The 18,667-nt window shown below is 39.7% G+C and overlaps 1 protein-coding gene and 1 pseudogene across 6 annotated transcripts in view; one reads left to right on the forward strand and one right to left on the reverse strand.

The window, feature by feature from the left end:
* EVI5 (ecotropic viral integration site 5) overlaps positions 1-18,667 on the forward strand; it is a 272,724-nt gene that overhangs the window by 22,682 nt on the left and 231,375 nt on the right. The gene's annotated exons all lie outside the window — the stretch shown is intronic.
* On the reverse strand, positions 6,289-8,519 carry LOC103225844 (cyclin-J pseudogene; annotated as a pseudogene).

The raw sequence follows: 18,667 nt of genomic DNA on the forward strand, positions 1-18,667 counted from the left end.
ATGTATTTGTAGAGACAGAGTCTTCCTATGTTGCCCAGGCTGGTCTCGAACTCCTCGACTCAGGGATTGATCCTCCTGCCTTGGCCTCTCAAGGTGCTGGGATTACAGGTGTGAGCCACCATGCACAGCCCCTTTTTTTTGTTTTTACAGATTTGGGGTACAAGTGCAGTTTTCGTTACATGGTTATGTTGTGTAGTGGTGAGGTCTGGACTTTTAGCGTAGCCATCACTTGGATAGTGTATATTGTACCCAGTAAGTAACTTCTCCTTCCTTACCTGCCTCCCACCCTCCCACTCTGAGACCTTTTAAAAAATACTGGTATTACTACATTGATGTAGCAGAAAACGATTAAGTATAGTCTATAATAGGCTGTTTTCAGATAAGTTAGGAATTTTCATGTTGACAACTTCATTTTCAAATATAATTTCTGCTTTAATATTTTAGTTAATAGAATTTCTTAAATAGGTAATAGATTAGTTTTAGGCAGGCAGTAAAATCCTCAGGGTCATGACATATTCTGATATGCTGTGTTTTGACTTTTATGTTCTACAGTTAGTTTTAGCTTACCTTCTTAGCAGTGATTTATAGTTGTCAGAACATTTAGGGCTGAATGTTTAGTGTCTTTGCTCTATCATTTATTAATTAGCTAAGGGGCCTTGGGTAGGTTGTTTAACCTCTATACGCTTCAGTAAAATCTATCTCAGGGTTATGGTGAGGATTAAATAAGATAATGAATCTAAAGTCTTGTCACAGTCCCTGGCATGTAGTAAAGCATATAGTAAATGATGGTGGTAGCAGCAGCAGTAATGTATCATTGTGTACATGTTTTGTTTTCCTGAAAGTTAGCTATAAGGCAGGAAGGATCAGAGAGAGAGAGAAATATGTTATATGCCTACAGATAATCTTAACTTGGAGAAACATGCCATATAGACATCTAAGAAAAGATAATTGTCTGTCGTGTTACTATTATTTCCTCTTTTTTCCCTTTCTCTGTAATTCCTACTCTTCTGTTTTTTTATTTCTTCTGAAGCCAGTACTTTGTGTATCTTTGTAGCTTCCATCTCTCTTTGATAGTTGTTAGCTTAAATAAGTGAAAGACATAACTTGAAATTTTTCTTTTTGGATATGTGTTAAAACTTACATTCCATTTTAATATCAAGTATTTTGATAATACTTATGTAAGACATTACATGGGTGTTTATTCCCATTTACAGAATTGGAACAACAATTCTTATAACCTGTTAAAAGATTGAAGGTAGATGTTACATTTGTACTAGTCTTAAATCCTACTGTAATAAGATATTTGTACCAACCTTAAATCTTACTGGAACTAAGCCATGTGTTGTAGCACACATCTGTAGTCCAAGCTACTTGGGAGACTGAGGCGGGAGCATTACTAGAGCCCAGGAGTTTGAGACCAACCTGGGCAATGTAGCAAGACACCATCTCCTAAAAACATCTTACTGGAACTGGTGTAAATATTATTTTTAACTTTCCATGTACTAATTCAGTTGTATATCAGGTTTTTTATGGGCTCAGAGTTTCTAACTTCTTGAAAACTCCTTGAGGTGGGAGACATAATGATGTATACAGATACAAATTAATGACCTTTTATATTTGCATTGATACAGCATTTTGAAATTTGAGCAAACATTTTAGGATGTGCTTCTCAATTTGATATATTGCTATTTATTTTGGAAGCAGATAAGAAAAGAACTCTGGATACGTTTGGTGTTACACATACTTAGACAAATACCCACTAAAAAAATATCGTGCTATAAGTCTGCACATTCTGGTTTGTAGTTTTGTTTAAGCAAAGTTGCAGTTTAAATAATGATCCCTGAGACATAATTACCTGTCATTCACCTACCTGCCAATTTCCCCGAGTTTATGGTTTCTATAAAACTTAGTATGAAGCATGAGGTACTTGTAATAGTCAATTTGAGAATAAAAATATGAATAATTTAAAAAATATGACATAGGTGGTAGAGCTTATGCCATGTTTTTTAAATGAATAGAGCTTATCTATTCATTAATTCTTTTTTTTTTTGAGACAGAGTCTTGCTCTGTCGCCCAGCCTGGAGTGCAGTGGCGCGATCTCGGCTCACTGCAACCTCCGCCTCCCGGGTTCATGCCATTCTCCTGCCTCAGCCTCCCGAGTAGCTGGGACTACAGGTGCCCGCGACCACGCCCGGCTAATTTTTTGTGTGTTTTTAGTAGAGACGGGGTTTCACCGTCTTAGCCAGGATGGTTTCAATCTCTTGACCTTGTGATCCGCCCGCCTCAGCCTCCCAGTGTGCTGGGATTACAGGTGTGAGCCACTGCACCCGGCCTATTCATTAATTCTTTATGCCACCCTTTTTTTTTGTTTGTTTGTTTTTTGAGATGGAGTCTCACTCTGTCACCCAAGCTGGAGTGCTGTGGTGTGATCTTGGGTCATTGCAACCTCTACCTCCTGGTTTCAAGCAATTCTCCTGCCTCAGTGTCTCAAGAAGCTGGGATTACAGGTGTGTGCCACCACACCCAGCTAATTTTTTTATATTTTTAGTAGAGACAGGGTTTCACCATGTTGACCAGGCTGGTCTCAAACTCCTGACCTCAAGTGATCCTCCCGCCTCAGCCTCCCAAGGTGCTGGGATTACAGGCATGAGCCACTGTGCCCAGCTTCTTTCAGCCAACTTTTGTTGTTTAGTGTATACTGGCTGCTGTGCTCGTCATTATGGAGATAAGACTAGTACCCTCTCTTGTTCAGAACAAGAAAAAAGAAAAAAAGATGCTTTTAGGCTCCAAGTCAGCTCCCTTCTCAGCTGTGCTGCTAACCTGCAATCCTGACCTCAGTAATGATCTCCTGATATCTTCAGCATTGTGTTGCTCTCTCCCTTTTATTTCCTTACTTTATATCTTTTCAGATTAGAACATACTTTTCTTGTCATGGCAAAGGTCTCTACAAAAATTAATTTCCCCTTATTTATGCAAAATAATACATATTTAAGAAAATTTGGAAAAATAAGTATAAATAATATTAAAAATCACAAAGTTAATGTCTTACATTGAATTTTATTGTGGTAATTGCTTTTGGCAGTTTCTGTTACTTGTGTTTTCTTTATAGTTTAGCCAGAGCAAACTATTAAAACTCAGTTTGGTACTTGTATGCTCGTGTTTGTAGCAGCATTATTCCCAAGAGTCAAAAGGTGGAAATAACCCAAATGTCCCTCAGCATAGAGATGAATTCATAGACAGAATGTATGTGGGGGGTGTCTGTATATGTATGAATGTGAATATTATTTAGCCACAAAAAGGAATGAAGTTCTGATACATGCTACAACATGGATGAACCTTGAAAACATTATGCTGAGTAAAATAAGCCATACAGAAAAGGCTAGTTTTACATATAATCATACAAGTATGATCCCACCTGTAATATATATATAGAATAGGCAAATTCATAGAGTCAGAAAGTAAATTAGAGGTTACCCAAGGATGCAAGAAAGGGAAATGGATATAGTATTTCTGTTTGGGATGATGAAAAAGTTTTGGAAATAATGCTCATGGTTGCACAAGATTGTGAATGTTTTAAATGCCATGAACCGTACATTTAAAAATAATGAGAATGGCAAATTTTATATGTTTTACTATAAATATACTTTAAAAAAAAGTCTGTTTGAAACCCTTAACGACTTGTAGCTAGTTCACAGTTTTACTTCTGAGTGAGGCTTAGGTGTCTCTCTCTATATTATTCATGCTTCATCATTTTTTCAAAAAAAAGCACTGATTATGTGAGTGGTGAGTTTGTGGACAATTAAATTTTCTTCTTGGTTTTCTTTTTTTTCCATAAATATGGATCACTTATAATGAAAACATTTACACGTAAGAATTACTTTTTTTTTTTCTTTATGAGATGGGATCTCACTGTTGCTCAGGCTGGAGTACAGTGGCGTGATCTCAGCTCACTGTAACCTTTGCCCCCTGAGCTCAAGCAGTTCTCCCTCCTAAGTATCTGGGACCACAGATGCGTGCCACCACACCCGGCTAAGTTTTTGTATTTTCAGTAGAGATAGGGTTTCACCGTGTTGCCCAGGCTGGTCTCTAACACCTGAGTTCAGGCGATCTGCCTGCTTGGGCCTCCCAAAGTGTTGGAATTACAGGCGTGAGCCACCGCACCCAGCCAAGAATTACTTTAAAAACAAAATTACATTAGATAGTATTTATCTTCTTTAGGCTACTGTCTAGTGTCTTTTTTTTTTTTTTCTAGATTATCTTTCACCTTTTTTTTGATGTGTGGATCTCATTCTTTCATTATAAGTTTTATATAACCACATTGGAGATAATTAGAAAAAAGAGAAAGGACTCTCTCTGACCCCAAATTTCATATTCTGACATAACCTTTATTTTAATTTTGATGTATTTTCTTCATGTCTCTGCCTATATCTTTGATCTAATTTGAATATATATGTAATTTGAGTTCTGTTTTCACTTTTTGTTGCATTAACATTTTGCATATGGTCTGCCTGATTGTTGTCTTAACCAGATTTTTAATTTTATTTATTTATTTATTTGTTTATTTATTTATTTAGTGAGACAGGGTTTTGCCCTGTCACCCAGGCTGGAGTGCAGTGGCTGAATAATGGCTCACTGCAGCCTCTGACCTCATAGATTCAATCAGTCGTCTTGCCTCAGGCTCCTGAGTAGCTGGGACCACAGGTGTGCGCCACTATGCACAGCTAATTTTTGTATTTTTTGTAGAGATGGGGTTTTGCCATGTTGCCCAAGCTGGTCTTGAACTCCTGGGCTCAAACAATCCACCTGCTTTGGCCTCCCAAAGTGCTGGGATTACAAGTATGAGCCACCGTGCCCAACCTTAACCAACTTTTTTTTTTTTTTTTTTTTTTTTTTTTTGAGACGGAGTCTTGCTCTGTCGCCCAGGCTGGAGTGCAGTGGCCGGATCTCAGCTCACTGCAAGCTCCGCCTCCCGGGTTTACGCCATTCTCCTGCTTCAGCCTCCCGAGTAGCGAGGACTACAGGCGCCCGCCACCTCGCCCGGCTAGTTTTTTGTGTGTTTTTTTTTTTTTTTTTTTTTTTTTTTTTTTTTGAGACGGAGTCTTGCTCTGTAGCCCGGGCTGGAGTGCAGTGGCCGGATCTCAGCTCACTGCAAACTCCGCCTCCCGGGTTCACGCCATTCTCCTGCCTCAGCCTCCGGAGTAGCTGGGACTACAGGCGCCCGCCACCTCGCCCGGCTAGTTTTTTGTATTTTTAGTAGAGACGGGGTTTCACCGTGTTAGCCAGGATGGTCTCGATCTCCTGACCTCGTGATCCACCCGTCTCGGCCTCCCTAAGTGCTGGGATTACAGGCTTGAGCCACCGCGCCCGGCCTTGTGTTTTTAGTAGAGACGGGGTTTCACCGTGTTAGCCAGGATGGTCTCGATCTCCTGACCTCGTGATCCACCCGTCTCGGCCTCCCAAAGTGCTGGGATTACAGGCTTGAGCCACCGCGCCCGGCCTAACCAACTTTTTTTTTTGAGATGGAGTCTTGCTTTGTGGCCCAGGCTGGAGTGCAGTGCAGTGGCACAATATCCGCTCACTGCAAGCTCCGCCTCCTAGGTTCGCCATTCACCTGCTTCAGCCTCCTGAGTAGCTAGGACTACAGGCGCCTGCCACCACACTGGGCTAATGTTTTGTATATTTTTTTTCAGTAGAGGCGGGGTTTCACTGTGTTAGACAGGATGGTCTCGATCTCCTGATCTTGTGATCTTCCCGCCTCGGCCTCCTAAAGTGCTGGGATTACAGGCATGAGCCACCGCGCCTGGCCAGCCTTAACCAACTTTTTAAAACAAAATTACAAAAGGGCTTACATGATACTAAAAAATTTTAAATACAAAAGTCACTAAAATAGGAAAGTTTTCTTTCTCTGTTTTTATTTCCCTTGCTACATTCTTACTATCTTGAGGTAGCTGTTAATAGATTGATAGCCTATCAAAAAATGGTATTATATTGTATGTATATCGTATTGTTTACCTATATTTGATTGGCTCCATCAAATTGGGAACTATGTTGTTTTTAATGGCTTCATCACATTCTGTTGTATGGTAGTGTCATAATTTATTTGCTTATTTTCTGATTGATGAACATAGTGGTTATTACCAGTTTTTTCTTATTATAAATAATTCTTTATTTTTATTTATTTATTTATTTTTTTAAGACAGAGTCTTGCTCGCTCTTTGGCCCAGGCTGGATTTTGCAGTGGCTCAGTCTCAGCTCACTGCAACTCTGCCTCCTGGGTTCAAGTGATTCTTGTGCCTCAGCCTGCTGAGTAGCTGGGATTACAGGTGTGCACCACCATGCCCAGCCAATTTTTGTATTTTTAGTAGAGACGGGGTTTTGTCATGTTGGCCAAGCTTGTCTGAAACTCCTGGCCTCAAGTGATCCACCCACCTTGGCCTGCCGAAGTGCTGGATTATAAGTATGAGCCACCATACCTGGCCTGATTTTTTTTTTTTCTTTTTAAAAATAAGAGATCTACTCCAGCCTTAATTTTAGTACATAAATCCATATACCTATACTATTTATAATAGGAAGTTATGTAAAATAATCTAAATTTTTTTAATTGTACAGATTGGTATAGCATAGGAATTCATGACTTTACTCAAAATTTCATCTGTAGAACAAAGATAAAACTCAAAACTGAAGAATAAAAAAAACCTCTTCAAAAATTAATCCTTTAACTTTACATCATAAAAGACTGTTTGGCAAGCCCAAGATAAACGTTTTTGACTTATAAGCCAATGTTAGGCCCAGAATCTCCCATAGGTCAAATCTCAAAATGGCAAATTGGACTCTGTCCAAATTTTCTGTTTATTGAATATTTTTGAAATATTTGTACTATTAGCCAGGACTTGAGCATTTTTGTCATACAGGGATTTGTTGTAACTGAATTTGACACACACACCGTCATAGTGTTTGTTTAGTCCTCCCAGGTATTCATGGTGTATTGAAAGAGATACTCAGTCTTCCTGTTGCCGGTACCTGAAGAGTTCTGATGTCATTTGGATCTCTTTACTTTTGAATGGAAGTTTACAAAAAGCTTACCCAGAGCTTCAAGTCACAAGGCAGTCTGGGTCAGTTATTAACCTTACACATAATCACCTTTCAAAGCATGGAGTAATACAAGGGTAATGTTCATTTGTGTGAAAGCTCTGGTTATAAGAAACATTCAGACAGGGCTTAACTTCTGCTGCAGTTGCCAGTGAGGGACATCCCAATACCAGTCCGCATGTGCCCAAGGCCCTGAACACTAGTTTGGAAGCCAGGAGGACATGTCTGTAGCTTGTAAGATGAGGTGTGCATGGTAGATACCATCTGCTGACAGTTTGGTTGATGTAGGATGGCGATACAGTGGTGAGGTCTATGTGACTGTTTGACATGCTGAGGTTGCTGAAAGTGAACTGGCTGTGAGGGCTAGGAGACTGTCTAGAACACACTTAGTTGTGCCAGTTGAGGTCCTGCTTGTCCTCTCTTTGCTTCTTTCATATCGTTATCATGAGCAGTCCATAGCTGTTCAGTACACTGCACTAAGAAATCCCAGGAGTAAGCAGTAAGATGATGTAGTGATGTAGTCTCGTAGGCCATGTTGGAGAATGACGAAGTATAATCCTCGAAGAAGCCCATACATGTAGCAGCTACTGAAGAAAGTGCGCAATTTAGAAAGGGGTAATTTTGCAACAGTACTTCCAGGAAATCTGCACATTCGGCTATGTGGTGTTTAACCTTTTCCAGGCAAATTGTTGGCCAGCCATCATGAAGATCTGTTTTGTGTACTACTTCAGAGAGAGCAAGTTCAGTGAAATGGGCAGCTGTTGGAAGGCAGAGGTCCATTCCACTGATAGGTTTCTAACAATAATAGTTACACATGTAGCAAATTTTGTTTTGTTATTACTACATTCTTATTAGTCATACAACTGTTGAGCTGTTCCAGCTTAGGCACACTATCTTCTTTTTCTTCAAATTTACTTGCTAGAAGCAGATAGGAAACTGCAGCTAAATACAGCTGCTAGATACAGATGTCATAGCAATCCATAAATAGTTCTAGTAAATAGCAAGATGCAGAGCGTGACGTGATCACTCACAATGGCAATCGTCAGCAGAATACTGGCTGAGACTCAGTTGAGGGGATTGGCCTCTTTAGGAGGGCAACTTCAGCTCTTCGTAACAAGTGCTCGGTGAATATTGGTGGCCAGCTCTCCTCGCCATCACTGCCTTTCCAGCTCCCTGGGACCCTGAGGTGCATGCAGCCAGACGCGACAACTACAGTCCCGCCCCACAGCCCTCACAGCCTCAGTCCTCTTGGCGTCGGCCCTGTTGGTGCTGCAGACAGCCAGCTGCGAAGCACCAATCTCAGCTCTGGCTGAGCTCCCCCCGTTGTTAAAGGACTGGCAGGCGGCTCCCAATTCTGTGATTAATTTCAGTATGTAGATCCTTGCTTATTTGAGTATTTCATTGGGACAGATTTCTGAGTCAGCCCATGGGCATATATCATGGATACTTCCAAATAGTCGTTCTAAACAGCTGTATTAATGAATGTATTCGGCAATAATGTCTTTAAAAATACTAATTTCCTTTAGACAAAGCATCCGTTTTTTGTTTTTGAGTTTTTTGGTTTGTTTGTTTTGTTTTTATGACGGAATCTTGCTCTGTCGCCCAGGCTGGAGTGCAGTGGTGTGATCTGGGCTCACTGCAATATCTGCCTCCTGGATTCAAGTGATTCTCCTGCTTCAGCCTCCTGAATAGCTGGGACTACAGGTGTGTGCTACCCATGTCCGGCTAATTTTTGTATTTTTTAGTGGAGACGGGGTTTCAACATGTTGGCCAGGTTGGTCTCGAACTCCTGACCTCTAGTGATCCACCCACCTCAGCCTCTCAAAGTGCTGGGATTACAGGTGTGAGCCACTACAGCTGGCCCAAAGCATCAGTTTTTTTATAATGAATATTTCAGATGCAAAAAAAAAAAAACAACAAAAAAAACCCCTATATTCATATCACCCACCTTAAGAAACAAACATTATAAATATACTTGTAAATATAGTCCCCATCTTCTTTAAGATATAACATTGTACTTATATGTATGTTTATAAACAGTATATCATATAAACACGCCCTTTTACATTTTCATTTTTGCTCAACTTTGTGTGTTGAACCTAATATGTCACATGAGGTCATTAGCCTCCAGGATGGCTGTCAATGGTCTCCACCTCCTTATATTTATATTCTTATGCACTTTCTTCCCACATTGAATAGGGCTGACTTGTGTAACCAATTGAATATTGCAAAAATGTCAGAGTGACTTATGAAGCTAAGTCATGTAAGGATTTTCTGTCTTGCTTTCTTGTTCTGGGGGAAGCCAGTTGCCACATGGTGAGGATACTCAGCAGTCTTATACTCAGTCTTATACTCAGCTCCACATGGTGAGAAACTGAGGCCTTTTGCCAATAAACATATGAGGGAGCTATCTTTGAAGCAGCTCTTCCAGCCCCAGTCAAGCCTTCAGATGACAGCAGCACTAGCCAAGATCTTGTCTGCAAGCTCATGAGAGACCATGAGCCAGAATTGCCCAGCTAAACTGTACTCCAGTTTCTGACATACAGAAACTGTGAGATAATAAATATTTAATATATTAAGCTACTAGGTTTGGTAGTAATGGATAAGAGAAAGAGACTTGTAATTGTTTCCATGTTTGCCTCCCCATACTTCATTACGAGTGAGCAATTTGAAGACAGGACAGGAGCCCTATATCTTACTTATTTTCCCACTCAATGCCCAGCCTTATACCTATGTTTAGTAAGTACTTGTTGAGTGAAATTGATAGTGTTCTTGTGAAGGTAAAAAATTTAGAAGGGATATTAAATCCCTAAAGCTGAGATAGCCTGATGTTTGAATCATGAGTCATTGTTGGATAGCATGTAAAGACCACATTGTTTCTTCTGAATAGTAGTAAAAGTAAGCCTCTCAGCTACTAATGCTACCCTGGCTATGGGAGTATGGCATTGATTTTGAAGTTATGGCTTGTGGCTTTTACTTCACTCTTGTTCTCTGGGGCTTGGGTTAGGATACAGTCTTTTCTGTAGACAACTTTTTATTTCAGACTTCCTCATAGGCATACTAACTGAAGCTAAATTTTTTTCTTTTTCTTTTTCAAAACATGGAAGAATGTCAAAGACCTAAAGTCCTGTCAGTTTAGGATTTGCTGGTATATGTAGCAAGAGACAGTACTTAACTATATCCTAGTGGATTATTTTTATTTATAGATTATGGAGAGACAGTGTTACTACCGAGAATTATACCTAATTATGTTCAGAAAATATATTCCAAAATTAGATTCCAAAATTAGGTATAATTTTGAGTCACACATTTGGTACTTTTTAGTTCTTGTAACCTGTGTTGTTTAATAGGGAGGCCCCTAACTATATGTGATGAGTGAGCTCTTGAACTGTGACTAGTCTGAATTGAGATGTGGTGTACATGTAAAATTCATACTGAATTTCAGACTTAGTATTAAAGAAAGAATGTAAAATATTACACTAATAATTTCTTCATATTCTTTGTCTATTGAAATAATGTTTTGAGTATATTGGGTTAAAAAATCTAATTTCATTTGTTTTACTTTTTTTTACTTTTTAAAATATAGCTACTAGAAAATCTTAAATAACGGATATGGCTTGCATTTGTGGCTTGCGTTTTATTTCTGTTACAGAGTGCTTTTCTATTGATTGATTGGTTGATGACTGATTGATTGGTTGGTTGATTGATTGAGATGAAGTCTCACTGTGTTGCCCAGGCTAGTCTTGAACCCCTGGCCCAAGTGATCCTCCTGCCTCGGCCTTCCAAGGTGCTGAGATCACAGGCCTGAGCCATGTCGACTGGATGAGAGTGATTTTTAACCCATCAAAATGTTCAGTTCTTTAGGGCCTTTGTATATTTTCCTTCTTTTTATTTTTATTTTTGCCTGGCTCTTTGTCTATCTGGCTTCTTCCTGCTCATTTCAGAGATCTTATCTTAAACGTTGCCTCCTCAGAAAGGCAGTCCTTCTCCACCCTATCAAATTAAGTTATTTAGTGTTTTGCCCTCATGTCATGTATCCTTCTCTGCATTTATTTGTTCATGATTTGACTTTTTTTTTTTTTTTTTTTTTTTTTTTTTTTTTTTTTTGAGACAGAGACTGGCTCTGTCGCCCAGGCTGGAGTGCAGTGGCCGGATCTCAGCTCACTGCAAGCTCCGCCTCCCGGGTTTACGCCATTCTCCTGCCTCAGCCTCCGGAGTAGCTGGGACTACAGGCGCCCGCCACCTCGCCCGGCTAGTTTTTTGTATTTTTAGTAGAGACGGGGTTTCACCGTGTTCGCCAGACTTTTTTTTTTTTTTTAACGGAGTCTTGCTTTGTGGCCCAGGCTGGAGTGCAGTGGCCAGATCTTAGCTCACTGCAAGCTCCGCCTCCCGGGTTTACGCCATTCTCCTGCCTCAGCCTCCGGAGTAGCTGGGACTACAGGTGTCCGCTACCTCGCCTGGCTAGTTTTTTGTATGTTTTTAGTAGAGACAGGGTTTCACCATGTTAGCCAGGGTGGTCTCGATCTCATGACCTCGTGATCCGCCTGTCTCGGCCTCCCAAAGTGCTGCGATTACAGGCTTGAGCCACTGCGCCCGGCACGATTTGACTTCTTAACTAGCTCTGTGAGGGAAAGGAGCATGTCTATTTTGTTTATGACGATACTTTTTAGCACCCAATAAAGTGTTCTTTTAGAGTAGATTCCAAATAAATTCTTGTTAAATGAGTCATACTGGTATTACTAAGCAGTGGGTTCACTGCTCGATGCTCATAGAACCCAATACTATGGCACCGGCTTTTGAGAAAAGAAAAAGGGCTTTATTGTGAGCTGACTGGCAAGGAGACAGGAATTTAAGAAAGAAACTATGGAGGAGGATGTCATAAAAGAAATTAGGAAAACGGGGCTGTGCAACACCACGGTCCCTCAGCACGTGCAGGTCGACTCCCTGCTCCCCACAAAAAAGGAATAGTTCCCAGAACTGAACAACCTGTTGTGTTTAGCGCTCTGATGCGTCCTTTTCTGAATTAAAAGGGCCCATTGGAGCCCTGAGCACAACAGGTGAAAAAAAGATCTGTATTAAGACATTTCATTAGGCTGGGTGCAGTGGCTCACGTCTGTAATCCCAGCACTTTCAGAGGCCGAAGCGGGCAGATCACTTGAGGCCAGGAGTTTGAGACCAGCCTGGCCAACATGGTGAAACCCCGTCTCTACTAAAAATACAAAAATTAGCCAGGCATGGTGGCACCTGCCTGTAATTCCAGGTACTCAGGAGGCTGAGGCAGGAGAATTGTTTGAATCCAGGAGGCAGAGGCTGCAGTGAGCCGAGATTGCGCCACTGTATTCCAGCCTGGGCAACAGAGCAAGATTCCGTCTTTAAAAAAAAAAAAAAAAAAGACATTTTATTGAATTTTCACAAATAAGGGGCTAAGGAGAAGATAGAGAAGTTCCCAGAGGTAAAGGAAAAATAGGTTAGTTAATAAAATTAGAGTAGTTTCAGGCATTTCAACAAGAATACTAGAAGCAAAAAGACAATAGAGGGCAATATCTTAAAAAGTATAAGGGAAAATTATTATTTTTTTTAAAACAGGGTCTGTCTCTGTCGCCCAGGCTCGAGTGCAGTGGCGTGATCTCGGCTCACTGCCACCTCTGCCTTCTGGGTTCAAGCAACTCTCCTGCCTCAGCCTCCCAAGTAATTGTGATTACAGGCATGCGCCACAACGCCCAGCTAATTTTTTGTAGTTTTAGTAGAGATGGGGTTTCACCATGTTGCCCAGGCTAGTTTTGAACTCCTGAGCTCAGATGATCCACCCACCTTGGCTTCCCAAAGTGCTGAGATTACAGATGTGAGCCACTGTGCCCGATTGGGAAAATAATTTGTAATCTAAGAGTTTATAGTGCAGTCACTTTCAAGTGTAATGGTAGAAAAAGCATTTTCACATATGCAGTGTCTCAAACTCACCTCTCATGCAACCCCTTTCAGGAAGGTAATAGAGGAGGTACTCCACCAAAATAAAAGTGTTTTGAGCAAAGGGAAGACATAGGGTTTAGGAAACAAATGATCCAACCCAAGAGAGTTGAAAGGAATACCTGGGATCACAGTTGTGTACCACGTGTAGAGCAGCTAGTCCAGAATGGAGCAAGTCAGAAGGTTGCAGAAAGGACTTGTACAAAAATATAAAATTGATAGCACATGTGATATGCTTGAATATGTTGAGATTTATATAATTGGATGAATTGGGGTGAATTTATAAGTACAAATAAAGCTAAACAATTAAGACATTTATTAACTCCAGGGAAGGTAAAAAAGAAAGTAAAAGTAAAAGTAATCAGAGCATACCTCATAGAACAACTGTAACTAAAGTTACATAGTCATGTTAATGCATACACTGAATATTGGTGTAACCAAAAATATGTTTTAATTACATAGGGATGATGGAATGTATAAAGTGTTTGTATGTTATGGTGGGCAAGGTTGATGATATGGATGATGGGGAAAGAACTAATTGACCTTTTTCACAGGAAGAAGTTAACAGATAAAATATTACTTTTTTTTTTTCTGGTCGTAGGCCTCATATAAGTGGTAAAAATTAAAAGTAAGGGGAAAAAGGCAATGGGGTAGACATTTTTTATAGCCAAAGGAGGGTCAGGAATTCTACTTCTGGATCTGGGGATGATAGGAATGTTCAAAAATTATTTGCAAAATTTTGTTCATATGTGCATGAATTTCTCAAAGGAGTTTGTGACCCCTAAAATGTCTAAAGAGCATAGTGTAGTGTGATGATGGTGGTGTTTTTCAGTGTGTTCGTGAAAGTGTTAGTTCTAGTTTTGATTTTTGATTTATTTTTATGTTTTCATGTATTAAATTATTTCATTATCTTGTTATATGAAAGACGACTTAGTTTGGTAAACCAAATACCATTTTTCATTTGGTTTTATATTAAAATAAATCTCTTAAGTATTGCTTTGTATGTGTGCTGCCTTCTGAGTTAATGTCTTCAGCTCTTCTTGTTCATTTTCTGTTTATGCCTGTTTAATTCTCTACCCCTCTGTCTTCCCCACATCTCACCTCCCTTTTTTTCCTATTTCATTTATTAAATTTTTTATTTCTGTAAGTTCCATTTGGATACTTCAAAAATTTGCACGATCTTTGTATCCTATTCCTTGTTCATTTAAAGAATTCTTTTATTGCTTTGGGCATTTTAGAGTTAGTTATATATTCTATATTTGAGAATTCCAATAGTTGAAGTGCTTGTGGGTCTAATTCTATGCTCAGCTGTCATTTATTGAGTTTTGTCTCTTGTGTGAGTTATATTTTTGAATGGTGAGCTTATTTTCATCTGTGTTAACTTTGGTGGCTTGATTGAGTATTTTAAGGGACTTAGAGAACAGTTATGTGAACATGAATTAGTATGGATATTTGGAAATCTGAGACCGTGGGCCCACTTTTAGCAGGATGTAGATTATGTATGACAAGGTTGGATCTACCTTTTAGTGACTCTTCGAATGCTTGACAAAGTACATTATTTTATAACACTTTCTGTGCTCTAAATGGGGAGGGAGTTTTTCCCTGTCTGAAGTTAGCATGATTTGGCTAATTAAGTGAATACTCATATTCAGTAATTAGTACTCTCCTGCTTAACTAGGTATATATATTTATATATACTATATATATATGTAGAAATTACCCTTTATTCCACAGAGACATTTATTGAGCATCTGGCTTATGATAGACAAGATCTTTGATACTGGGGATATAGAGGTATTCAAGGCAGTCTCTCCTTTTGGAAAGTTAAATAGTAGATGAAACTGAACTTTGTATATGTTATTAAAGATGTATTAGAATATCCATATTAAAAGCTTCTGAATGCCCAGGCTTATTTGTTCATATTGTAGAATGGTTGCCTTTTAAGAAGTTAAAAATTAGGAGCTCCAGCTGAAGGAGAAGGAGGTTAAGTAAGGAGAGCTCTATACCATGGCTGGTACAAAGCTTACTGCCAGCAGATGCACCAGTGATAAAACATCCAGGAAGCAGCCGGCTACAGAAGCTGCTTGCAAGAGTGTGCCCTCTACTGGAGGAGTGAAGAAGCCTCATCATTACAGTCCTAGTACTGTGGCACTCCATGAAGTTAGATATTATCAGGTCCATTGAACTTCTAATTTACAAATTTCCCTTCCGGCGTCTGGTGTGAGAAATTGCTCAAGACTTCACAACAGACCTGTGCTTCCAGAATGCAGCTATTGGTGCTTTGCAGGAGGCAAGTGAGGCCTATCTGGTTGTCCTTTTTGAAGACACCACCCTGTGTGCTCTCCATGCCAAATGTGTAACAATTATGCCAAGATATTTCACTAGCATGCCTCATCTGGGCTGGGCGTAGTGGCTCACACCTGTAATCCCAGCACTCTGGGAGGCCCTGGTGGGTGGATCACTTGAGCCCAGGAGCTTAAGACCAGCCTGGTCAACATGGCGAAAACCCGTCTCTACTAAAAATACAGAAATTAGCTGGGTGTGGTGGTGCACACCTATAGTCCCAGCTACTTGGGAGGTGAGACAGGAGGGTCACTTGAGTCTGGGAGGTGGAGTTTGCTATGAGCTGAGATCATGCCATTGCACTCCAGCCTGGGTGACAGAGCGAGACCTTGTCAAAAAAAAAAAAAAAAAAAAAAAAAAAAAAAGCCACCATGGTGGAAAACATTTCAATGAAAAACAAAAATTCTCTTCTTCTTGTTCTTAGTAGTTCTGAATGTTAGAATTTTTTTTTTCCCCTCATGAGGTCAAAAGGTTCCTAAGTATATGATTGTGAATGGAAAAAGTAGGATCAGAAATCAGGTATGGGCAGTTTTTCCATTTTCATTTGAGTGTGAATTTCTTTTTAGGGACAATCTTGCTCTGCTGCTGAGGCTGGAGTGCAGTGGCACCATCATATCATACTGCAATCTCAATCTCTTGGGTTCAAGTGATTCTCCTACCTCAGCCTGTCGAGAAGCTGGGATGAACTGTAGGTGCATGCCACTGTGCCTGGCCTTTGTGTGAATTTTTAATATAAATGTGGTGGTGTAAAGCATTAATCCAAGTCGATGTTAAATTTCAGCAGTTCAACTTTATGGCAATTATAAATAAACCTGCTAAAATTTTCTGGATAATGCCAGCATTTGGAATTTCTTTTTCTTTTTTTTTTTTTTGAGATGGAATCTCACTCTGTCACCCAGGCTGGAGTACAGTGGCGTGATCTTGGCTCACTGCAACCTCTGCCTCCCAGGTTCAAGCTATTCTCCTGCCTCAGCCTCCTGAGTAGCTGGGACTACAGGGGCATGCCACCAGGCCAGCTAATTTTTGTATTTATAGTATAAATGGGGTTTCACCATGTTGGCCACGCTGGTCTTGAACTTCTGACCTTGGGTGATCCACCTATCTCGGCCTCCCAAAGTGTTGGAATTTCAGGCGTGAGCCACTGCACCTGGCCTGGATTTTTTTAAAACAAGTAAATATCTTATTGATGGCAACTAAATGGTGTTTGTAGCATTTTTATCATTCAGTAGATTCCATCTATTCATGATACTTTTCTGAGTTGTCCTACATGCAAGTGTAGTTTTTAATGTTGTCTGTCTTCTGTGCTGTTCCTTTAAGTTTGCTATTAAGATACATTAAACTATAAGATGTCTTGAAGTGGATTTAGAAGGAAATGGGAAACTTAATATTAGATCATTTCTGCTTTATTAAGTTGAAGCCACTTGGGAATGTCTAAAGAGCCACATGGTGAAGAAAGTTGGAAAAAGAAATGAAGATTGGAATATACTAGAGTCTTGATTAGAGAGGAATAGGGTCATCAAGCATTGCTTGCATCATACTGTGCTTTTTGTTACTTTATGGACAAATTTGTATGACAATTTTTTTTTTTTATAGACAATCTTGCTTTGTTGCCCAGGCTGGAGTGCAGTGGATCTCGGCTCACTGCTGCAACCTCCACCTTCCAGGTTCAAGTGATTCTCTTGTCTCAGCCTCCTGAGTAGCTGGGACTACAGGCCCGTGCCACGACGCCTGGCTAATTTTTTTGTATTTTTAGTAGAGACAGGGTTTCACCATTTTGGCCAAGCTGGTGTTGAACTCCTGACCTCAGGTGATCCACCCGCCTTGGCCTCCCAAAATGCTGGGTTTACAGGCGTGAGCTACTGCGCCCAGCTGTCAAATTTTTAAAAACAGCTTTCTAGATATATAGTTCACACACTACAGACAATGTGCCCATTTAAAGGGTATGATTCAGTGGTTTTTAGTATGTTCATGGATATGCGCAACCATCATCATAGTCAATTTTAGAACAATTTCATCACCTCGAAAAGATACCCTGTACCCTTTAGCTATTGCCCTCCATCCTTCTATCCTCCCCAGCCCCAAGCAACTGGTAATCTACTTTCTGTTTATAAATATGCTACTCTGTACATTTCATATAAATGGAATCGTAATATGTGGTCTTTTGTCACTGACTTCTTTCACTTTAACACAATATTTTCAAGATTAATTCATGTTGTAGAATCTGTAAGTACTTCATTCGTTTTTATGGCTGTGATCTAATTTTCTAAAATGTAAATTTAATTAGGAACTGCTATGGCATTGACCCAATCTCATCTCAGTATGTTTACTGAAATGTTTCTGCTTTATTTTAGTCAGTGAAGATATGAATATTTACAATAAGATCTTCAATTTGTTTCCTATATTACATAAAAAAACAAGATTCTGATTTCATGGACATAGTCTACATATTAAACAAAAGGCTAAATTGGAGATCATGTATCTCAGCATTGCCTTAGCATGCTAATCAAAATACTGTTTTAATAGCAGTGAAAAAGTAATGATGTGGTTTAATTTTGTATTCAGGGTTTATATACATCGTGACTCTGAGCCACAAATCAGTAAGTTTTCCTACCCTAATTAAATGTTATTCTCAGGCCTCCAGAGCATTAATAGGATTTTCTTTTTCTTTTTTTTTTTTTTGGGACAGAGTTTCGCTTTTGTTGCCCAGGCTAGAGTGTGATGGCACGATCTCGGCTCACTGCAACCTCTGCCTCCTGGGTTCAAGTGATTCTCCTGCCTCGGCCTCCTGAGTAGCTGGGATTACACGTATGCACCACCATGCCCAGCTAATTTTTGTATTTTTAGTAGAGATGGGGTGTCTTCATGTTAGTCAGGCTGGTCTCGAACTCTTAACCTCAAGTGATCCGCCTGCGTTGGCCTCCCAAAGTGCTGGAATTACAAGTGTGAGCCACCGTGCCTTGCCAATATTTATTTATATTTTCTTAGTGTCCTTGTACCTACTCATAGCACACTAGAGACAAATGAAAAGATATTTTTTCCCTCAATTATTTGAATCTTCTGTCTCCTCAAAAATAAAAATAAGTCTGGTATGCTGTCTTTACTGATACTGTATACTTTTAGTTTCCTCGTTTTATTTCAAAGACTGTTAAATATTTTAATTTTGTTTTGTGGGATAGTGTGATACTGTTTCAGTTACTGTAGCTGTGTAACAAACCACCATGAAACTTAATGGCTTCAAATAATCATTTTAGTGTGTGCTTACATTCTGTGG

Source organism: Chlorocebus sabaeus, chromosome 20 (genome assembly GCF_047675955.1).
Source record: "Chlorocebus sabaeus isolate Y175 chromosome 20, mChlSab1.0.hap1, whole genome shotgun sequence".
Classification (NCBI taxonomy): domain Eukaryota; kingdom Metazoa; phylum Chordata; class Mammalia; order Primates; family Cercopithecidae; genus Chlorocebus; species Chlorocebus sabaeus.